The sequence below is a fragment of the Triticum dicoccoides genome, chromosome 4B (genome assembly GCF_002162155.2).
Source record: "Triticum dicoccoides isolate Atlit2015 ecotype Zavitan chromosome 4B, WEW_v2.0, whole genome shotgun sequence".
Lineage (NCBI taxonomy): Eukaryota > Viridiplantae > Streptophyta > Magnoliopsida > Poales > Poaceae > Triticum > Triticum dicoccoides.
Window position 1 is genome coordinate 4,492,841 of NC_041387.1, and position 10,498 is coordinate 4,503,338.

The 10,498-nt window shown below is 44.7% G+C and overlaps 1 pseudogene; it reads left to right on the plus strand.

The window, feature by feature from the left end:
* Window positions 1-976: 976 nt before the first annotated feature.
* LOC119296537 lies at window positions 977-1,115 on the plus strand (annotated as a pseudogene).
* The last annotated feature ends 9,383 nt before the right edge of the window (window positions 1,116-10,498 follow it).

The following is a 10,498-nucleotide window of genomic DNA, read 5'->3' on the forward strand; positions in this document are numbered from 1 at the left end:
AGGATTGTGGCATCCGCGTGCACGGTGACCATTCTCCCAGCAATGGGAGCACCGAATCAGATCTCTGCAGTCAGCCGCAGATGCCCAAGAGCGAAGCATCTGCAACATCTACCGTGCGGCCAAGTAGGGACTGGACGGGGAGCCATTGCAGGGGCTAGCAACGTCGAGTGACGCGGACCACGCCGTCGCAATTGTTAAACATATTGTAATGTGACATTGTAATGTGACATATGTAGCGCTGGTTAGGTTGTTAGGATCGGTCTCTATCCTCCTGTAACCGTAGCCTTATCTCTCCCTCTCTTTCCTTGGTTCACAAGTTGTAATCCCAACCAATTGTATGCGCTATACAGGGAGGTGCCCTCCTGTTATATAAGCATGTGGTGCGTCCCTCCAACGAGGTAAGATGCTTAAGCCAATCTTCACATGGTATCAGAGCCTCCCTCTTCCTATTCATCTAGCATCCATCGTTTTCCATCCATCCACGAGCTCGCCATGTCTTCTTCCACCAGCGCTCCTCTGGCCAACCTCAATGCATGGTTAGGTTACATAAAAGCTTACCCTGACGAACTACGTCCTCTGGCGTGCGCAGGTCACGCCACAGTTGATCAGGGCTGGTGTCTTCGGCTATGCTGAAGGAACAATCAAAGAACCAGAGAAGTTCGTCGTCACCAGGGACAAAGACGGCAGGGAATCAGCCTCGCCGAACCCTCTTCATCAAGTCTAGGTGCGGCAAGATCAGCAGGTATTGTCATATTTGCTGGTTAATCTTTTCAGAGAAGTTCTTGTCCAGGTGACCAACATCAGCAAGGCGCACGAGCTCTGGGCTGCGGTGGCGAACATGTTTTCGTTCCAGTCCAGATCGCGCGTGAACAACTTCCATGTCACTCTCTCCAACGCAGAGAAGGGCACGCAGCCGGTGAGCGCCTACTTCGCCTATATGCGCGGCCTCGCCGACGAGCTAGCGGCTGCTGGCAAGCCTCTAGATGAGGACGGGCAGATCACCTACATCATCGTCGGGCTGGGTATGGAGTACCAACCACTGGTGTCAGCCCTCGACGCCCGCACCGAACCCGTCACGCTTGATGATCTGTTTGCTCAGGTGAGCAACTTCGATCAGCGCGTGGCGATGTTCCAAGGCAACAACAACAACGGGTTCAAGTCCTCCGCCAACGCCGCTGTTCATGGTGGCCGTGGTGGCTTCCGCCCTCGTGGTCTGCCGCGCGGCAAGAGCAAAGGCAATGGCGGCGGCAACTACAGCAAAAACAACGTTGGCGTTGCTCCTCGCACCGATGCCGGCGGACGACCCTCCTCCAACAACAACAGGGGTCGCCGTTCCTCCTCCAAGAATCGTCCCAATGCCATCCGCTGTCAGATATGCGGGAATCTGGGCCACTCTGCCAAAGACTGCTGGTACAGGGAAGATGAAGGTGACTCCTCCTAGGACGAAAAAGTTGTTAGTGCTGCTGAAGCCTCATATGGCGTAGATACAAAGTGGTATGTGGATAGTGGTGCTACAAACCACATCACAGGTGAGTTGGAGAAAGTAACTATGCGGGATAAGTACCGCGGTCAAGACCAGATTCACACCGCCGGTGGAGCAGGTTTGAGGATAAAACATGTTGGTCATTCAGTTGTTAAAACCCCTTACTGTCCAATTCATCTCAGAACAATACTACATGTCCCTAGTGCATCTAATAATCTTCTTTCCGTCCATCGTATTGCTATTGGCAATCATGTGTTCCTCGAGTTTCACCCCTTTTTCTTTTTGATCAAGGATCAGGCAACGAAGAAGGTTCTCTACCGAGGTAGATGCGTTCGAGGGCTTTACCCGTTGATTCCGGAGTTTAGAACATTCAATAAGCAAGCAAATGGTGTCACCATACTCTTAATGACGAGGTGGCACGATAGACTAGGGCATGCATCTTTTTCTTTAATTGAACGATTGCTTAGGAAGAATAAGCTCACATATGTTGGAGAGCGTGATATTGAAACCATTTTTGATTCTTGTCAAAGAGCTAAAAGTCATCAGCTACCCTATCCAATTTCTACTAGTATTTCTACCAAACCTTTGCAACTCATTTTTTCTTATGTGTGGGGGCTGCCCCCAGTGCGATGGTTTTGCTATCCGCCTCAGTCGGCGCTCGTCCTGTCTATGATTCGGATGTGGTATATATATATATATATATTATCTTTTATAACTATTAGTTTCATTTAGTGTTTATGACAATTATGTTGAGCAATGTGACATAGATTTTTTTTTATCTAGGAGGTATGTGAACTAGAAATTCCAACCGACCCTATTGTCGAGAGGTTAAATTTAGTTGAAGAAGAAAACAATTACTTGAAAGAAAAATTGAAAAAAAATTGAGGAGGAGAAGATGAGATTGGAGTTGCATGTTGCGGATGTCGTCGATGATCACAAGATCAAGATGGATGCAATGCGCTTGAAGATTAGAAAGATTAGAAAATATGCCATTCATACTGAGGCTTGGTATCATTATGCCGTTGGATCAATTGTTACCTTAGTCGCGATTACGATCGCATTTGTTGTTGCATTGAAATGTTTTAGATAGTTTCAATGTATGGTTTAATTAGATGCTCTGGAGAGCTATATGTTGTTCAATGGGGACTATGTATGTACCTTGGTTTTAATATGATGATGAACTTCTATTAATTTGGTCACTTCTGTATTCATGATGTTCTGTAATGGTTTTTGACACACTTAATTATATATAATGCACGCAGATGAACCGTAAATGGATGTACGGTGATAGACGCACCTCCGAGTACATTAAGGACGTGCATAATTTTCTCGAAGTGGCTGAGGCAAACAAGCAGAATGGTTTTATGTGTTGTCCATGCCCTATATGTGGGAATACGAAGTCTTACTCTGACCGGAAAATCCTTCACAGCCACCTGCTTTATAAAGGTTTCATGTCACACTATAATGTTTGGACCAAGCACGGAGAAACAAGGGTTATGATGGAAGACGACGAAGAAGAAGAGGATGATGATGACTATGTGCCCCCTGAATACGGTGATGCTGCAGCGGGGGAAGCTGAAGATCAAGAGGAACCAGACGATGTGCCCGATGATGATCTTCGCCGGGTCATTGTTGATGCAAAGAGACAGAGCGAAAGTGTAAAGGAGAAGCTGAAGTTCGATCGCATGTTAGAGGATCACAAAAAAGGGTTGTGCCCCAATTGCGAAGATGGCAACACAAAGCTCGATACCACACTGGAATTGCTGAAGTGGAAGGCAGAGAATGGTGTACCTGACAAAGGATTTGAGAAGCTACTGAAAATACTGAAGAATAAGCTTCCAAAGGATAACAAATTGCCCAACAGTACTTACGCAGCAAAGAAGGTTGTATACCCTTTAGGATTGGAGGTGCAGAAGATACATGCATGCCCTAATGACTGCATCCTCTACCACGGTGCGTACGAGGATTTGAACGCATGCCCGATATGCGGTGCATTGCGGTATAAGATCAGATGAGATGACCCTGGTAATGTTGACGGCGAGCGCCCCATGAAGAGGGTTCCTGCCAAGGTGATGTGGTATGCTCCTATAATACCACGGTTGAAACGTCTGTTCAGAAACAAAGAGCATGCCAAGTTGATGCGATGGCACATAGGGGACTGTAAGAAAGACGGGAAGTTGAGAGCACCCGCTGACGGGTCGCAGTGGAGAAAAATCAAGAGAAACTATTGGGAGGACTTTGCAGGTGACGCAAGGAACGTATGGTTTGGTTTAAGTGCGGATGGCATTAATCCTTTTGGGGAGCAGAGCAGCAACCTGGCCTGTGACTCTATGTATCTATAACCTTCCTCCTTGGCTATGCATGAAGCGAAAGTTCATTATGATGCCATTTCTCATCCAAGGCCCTAAGCAACCAGGAAACGACATTGATGTGTACATAAGACCATTAGTTGAAGAAATTTTACAACTGTGGAATGGAAACGGGGTACGTGTGTGGGATGAGCACAAACAACAGGAATTTGACCTACATGCGTTGCTGTTTGTAACTATCAATGATTGGCCTGCTCTCAGTAACCTTTCAGGACAGACAAACAAGGGATACCACACATGCACACACTGTTTAGATGACATTGAAAGTATATACCTAGACAAATGTAGGAAGGATGTGTACCTGGGGCATTGTCGATTTCTTCCGGCCAACCATCAATGTCGAAAGAAAGGCAAGGCAGATCACCAGAAGAAGCCCGCCGTCTATACTGATGATCACATACTTCCTATGGACAATGATCTACAAGTAATTTTTGGAAAGGGTCCCGGCAGACTATCTGTTCAGAATGACGCTGACGGACGCGCACCCATGTGGAAGAACAAATCTATATTTTGGGACCTGCCCTACTAGAAAGACCTAGAGGTCCGCTCTTCAATTGAGGTGATGCACATGACGAAGAATCTTTGTGTGAACCTGCTAGGCTTCTTGGGCGTGTACGGGAAGACAAAAGATACACCGGAGGCACGGGAGGACCAGCAACATGTGCACAAAAAATACGGCATGCCTCCAAACCAGTATGAAGGTCCTGTCAGCTACGCTCTTACCAAATAAGACAAGGAAATCTTCTTTGAATGCCTACTCAGTATGAAGGCCCCGTTTGGCTTCTCGTCGGATATAAAGGGAATAATAAATATGCCAGAGAAAAAGTTCCAGAACCTAAAGTCTCATGACTGCCACGTGATTATGATGCAACTGCTTCCGGTTGCATTGAGGGGGCTTCTACCGGAAAACATTTGATTGGACATTGTGAAGCTATGTTCATTCCCCAATGCAATCTCTCAAAAGATGATCGATCCAGAAATCCTACCAAGGTTAAGGAGTGATGTGGCGCAATGTCTTGTTAGTTTCGAGTTGGTGTTCCCACCATCCTTCTTCAATATCATGATGCACGTCCTAGTTTATCTAGTCGACGAGATTGTCATTCTAGGCCTTCTATTTCTACACAATATGTTCCCCTTTGAGAGGTTCATGGGAGTCCTAAAGAAATATGTCTGTAACCGCGCTAGGACAGAAGGAAGCATCTCCACAGGCCATCAAACAAAGGATGTCATTGGGTTTTGTGGTGACTTCAGTCCTGACCTTAAGAAGACTGGTCTCCCTCAATCGCGGTATGAGGGGAGACTGAATGGAAAAGGCACGCTAGGAGGGGACTTGATAATATGTAGGGACGAGCATTCTTGGTCTCAAGCACACTATACAGTCCTACAGAATTATACCTTGGTGACCCCGTATATCGATGAACACAAGAACAATCTGTGCTCCAAACACCCGGAGCAGTGTGACAACTAGATTACATGCAAACACATCAGGACTTTCGGCAGTTGGTTACAAACACGTCTCAGGGGTGATAACACTGTTTCTCATGAGCTGTACTCGTTGGCCAAGGAACCATCTTCGACTATATTGAATTACAAAGGGTACGAGATAAATGGGAATACATTTTACAAAATCGGCCAAGATAAAAAAAGCACCAACCAAAACAGTGGAGTTCGCTTTGATGCAGCAACCAAGAGGGGAAATGACACATATTATGGTTACATAGTGGACATATGGGAACTTGACTATGGACATGATTTTAAGGTCCCTTTGTTTCAGTGCAAATGGGTCAATATGTCAGGAGGCGGGGTACAGGTAGACCCACAGTACGAAATGACAACAGTGGATCTGAACAATCTTGGGTACACAGACGAACCATCCGTCCTAGCCAATGATGTGGCGCATGTTTTCTATGTGAAGGACATGTCTACCAAACCCAAAAAAAAGAAAAGATAAGGAAGCGAATACATCATACGATGAGACAAAGCGCCACATAGTTCTTTCAGTAAAAAGAGACATCGTGGGATTGGAGGGCAAGACAGACATGTCCGAAGATTATGAAAAAGATTCATGAAATTCCTCCCTTCAAAGTCAAGGCTGACCCAAGCACCCTGTTAAACGATGAAGATTATCCATGGTTACGGCGCAATAACCAAAGGACACAAGCGAAGAAAAAGTGAAGACTTTCTCTCCACAACTATTATGATGATGCCTTTGATCTAGAATATCACTGCAGTTACATGTGAAGAAATGAAATGTCTTTTGTAACAGATGAGTTTCCGTCCGAAACCCCGATACTTCGAAAGAGATTTTCCGTTTTGTACACGAAGTGCATCCAGTTTTTGCCATAACCCTCTCGCTATGTGGGTGAAATGATGATACCATGCCAACTTTCAACCTTTTCAGAGTTCATTTGTAGTGCTTTTCATTTTTTTTTGACTATTAGCGCTTGTTAATTTCAGGGTCATTTAGGTCAAAAAAATAAGTAAATGCATGTAAAATACTAAATGAAGTCAGAAAGGGTTGAAAATTCCTACGCACACTAGTAAGGGCTACTATAAACAGTAGTAAGGTACACACCAAATACTCAGGGGCTAATATAAACACTAGTAAGGTACACATCAATAACCTGTATATCAAATATACCCTTGTTCACTCTGCCATCCTTCTTATCCACCAAATATTCAAGGCATTTCCGCTTCTAGTGAACGTTTCCTTTGTAGTAGAAGCACTCAGTTTCAGGCTTTGGTCCAGCTTTGGGCTTCTTCACGGGAGTGACAACTTGCTTGTCATTCTACTTGAAGTTCCCTTCCTTTGCCCTTTTCTTGAAACTAGTAGTCTTGTCAATCATCAACACTTGATGCTCTTTCTTGATTTCTACCTTCGTCGATTTCAGCATCACGAAGAGCTCGGGAATCGTTTTCGCCATCCCTTGCATACTATAGTTCATCACGAAGTTCTAGTAACTTGGTGATGGTGACTAGAGAACTCTGTCAATCACTATCTTATCTGGAAGATTAACTCCCACTTGATTCAAGCGATTATAGTACCCAGACAATCTGAGCACATGCTCACTAGTTGAGCAATTCTCCTCCATCTTTTAGCTATAGAACTTGTTGGAGACTTCATATCTCTCAAGTCGGGTATTTGCTTGAAATATTAACTTCAACTCCTGGAACATCTCATATGGTCCATGACGTTCAAAACGTCTTTGAAGTCCCGATTCTAAGCCGTTAAGCATGGTGCACTAAACTATCAAGTAGTCATCATATTGAGCTATCCAAATGTTCATAACGTTTGCATCTGCTCCTGCAATAGGTCTGTCACCTAGCGGTGCATCAAGGACATAATTATTCTGTGCAGCAATGAGGATAAATCTCAGATCACGGACCCAGTCCGCTTTATTGCTACTATCATCTTTCAACTTAGTTTTCTCTAGGAATACATATAAAACATAGGGAAGCAACAATGCGAGCTATTGATCTACAACATTATTTGCAAAATACTATCAGGACTAAGTCCATGATAAATTAAAGTTCAATTAATCATATTACTCAAGAACTCTCACTTAGATAGGCATCCCTCTAATCATCTAAGTGATCACGTGATCCAAATCAACTAAACCATGTCCAATCATCACGTGAGATGGAGTAGTTTTCAATGGTGAACATCACTATGTTGATCATATCTACTATATGATTCACGCTCGACCTTTCGGTCTCAGTGTTCCGAGGCCATATCTGCATATGCTAGGCTCGTCAAGTTTAACCCGAGTATTCTGCGTGTGCAAAACTGGCTTGCACCCGTTGTAGATGAACGTAGAGCTTATCACACCCGATCATCATGTGGTGTCTCGGCACGACGAACTTTGGCAACGGTGCATACTCAGGGAGAACACTTTTACCTTGAAATTTAATGAGAGATCATCTTATAATGCTACCGTCAATTAAAGCAAAATAAGATGCATAAAGGATAAACATCACATGCAATCAATATAAGTGATATTATATGGCCATCATCATCTTGTGCTTGTGATCTCCATCTCCGAAGAACCGTCATGATCACCATCGTCACCGGCGCGACACCTTGATCTCCATCGTAGCATCATTATCGTCTCGCCAACTATTGCTTCTACGACTATCGCTACCGCTTAGTGATAAAGTAAAGCAATTACAGGGCAATTGCATTGCATACAATAAAGCCACAACCATATGGCTCCTACCAGTTGCCGATAACTCTGTTACAAAACATGATAATCTAATACAATAAAATTTTAGCATCATGTCTTGACCATATCACATCACAACATGCCCTGCAAAAACAAGTTAGACGTCCTCTACTTTGTTGTTGCAAATTTTACGTGGCTGCTACGGGCTGAGTAAGAACCGTTCTTACTTACGCATCAAAATCACAACGATAGTTCGTCAAGTTAGTGATGTTTTAACCTTTTCAAGGGCCGGGTGTACCCACACTCGGTTCAACTAAAGTTGGAGAAACTGACACCCGCCAACCACCTATGTGCAAAGCACGTCGGTAGAACCAGTCTCGCGTAAGCGTAGGCGTAATGTCGGTCCGAGCCGCTTCATCCAACAATACCGCCGAACGAAAGTATGACATGCTGGTAAGAAGTATGACTTAGCCCATAACTCACTTGTGTTCTACTCGTGCATATAACATCTACGCATAAAACCTGGCTCGGATGCCACTGTTGGGGAACTTACTAATTTCAAAAAAATTCCTACGCACACGCAAGATCATGGTGATGCATAGCAACGAGCGGGGAGAGTGAGTCCACGTACCCTCGTAGACCGAAAGCCGAAGCGTTAGCACAACACGGTTGATGTAGTCGTACGTCTTCACGATCCGACCGATCCAAGTACCGAACGTACGACACCTCCGATTTCAGCACACGTTCAACTCGATAACATCTCGCGAACTCCGATCCAGCAAAGCTTCACGGGAGAGTTCCGTCAGCACGACGGCGTGATGACGGTGATGATGTTGCTACCGACGCAGGGCTTCGCCTAAGCACCGCTACAATATGACCGAGGTGGAATATGGTGGAGGAGGGCGCCACACACGGCTGGGAGAGATCAACAGATCAACTTGTGTGTTTATGGGGTGCCCCTTGCCTCAGTATATAAAGGAGGAGAGGAGGGGAGGGGCCAGCGCTCTCTATGGCGCGCCCTGGGGAGTCCTACTCCCACCGGGAGTAGGATTCCCCCCTTCCATGTAGTAGGAGTAGGAGTCAAGGAACGGGAAAAGAGAAGAGAAGGAAGGAGGGGGCGCAGCCCCTCCCCCTAGTCCAATTCGGACTAGGCCTTGGAGGGCGCGCAGCCTCTCCTCTCTCTTTCCCCTAAAGCCCAATAAGTCCCATGTACTCCCCGGCGAATTCCCGTAACTCTCCGGTACTCCGATCAATACCCGAATCACTCAAAACCTTTCCGATGTCCGAATATAGTCGTCCAATATATCGATCTTTACGTCTCGACCATTTCGAGACTCCTCGTCATGTCCCCAATCTCATCCTGGACTTCGAACTACTTCGGGACATCAAAACACATAACTCATAATATAAATCGTCACCGAACTTTAAGCGTGCGGACCCTACGGGTTCGAGAACTATGTAGACATGACCGAGACACATCTCCGGTCAATAACCAATAGTGGAACCTGGATGCTCATATTGGTTCCCGCATATTCTACGAAGATCTTTATCGGTCAAACCGCATAACAACATACGTTGTTCCCTTTGTCATCGGTATATTACTTGCCCGAGATTCGATCGTCGGTATCTCAATACCTAGTTCAATCTCGTTACCGGCATGTCTCTTTACTCGTTATGTAATGCATCATCCCGCAACTAACTCATTAGTCACATTGCTTGCAAGGCTTATAGTGATGTGCATTACCGAGTGGGCCCAGAGATACCTCTTCGACAATCGGAGTGACAAATCCTAATCTCGAAATACGCCAACTCAACAAGTACCTTCGGAGACACCTGTAGAGCACCTTTATAATCACCCAGTTACGTTTTGACGTTTGGTAGCACACAAAGTGTTCCTCCGGTAAACGGGAGTTGCATAATCTCATAGTCATAGGAACATGTATAAGTCATGAAGAAAGCAATAGCAACATACTAAACGATCAAGTGCTAAGCTAACGGAATGGGTCAAGTCAATCACATCATTCTCCAATGATGTGATCCCGTTAATCAAATGACAACTCATGTCTATGGCTAGGAAACATAACCATCTTTGATTCAACGAGCTAGTCAAGTAGAGGCATACTAGTGACATTATGTTTGTCTATGTATTCACACATGTACTAAGTTTCCGGTTAATACAATTCTAGCATGAATAATAAAAATTTATCATGAAATAAGGAAATAAATAAAAAATTTATTATTGCCTCTAGGGCATATTTCCTTCAGTAGCTCCATGCAGAGCATTGTAGGCATAGAATATTTGAAAAATGCATAAGCATCTGAATGTGACAGACCCATTGACTAAACTTCTCTCACGAGCAAAACATGATCACACCTTAGTACTCTTTGGGTGTTATAGCGATGTGAACTAGATTAATCGCGATGTTGCTGGTATTCTGTGAACATAATTATAGGATGCATGTACCCCAGATATAAACAATTAT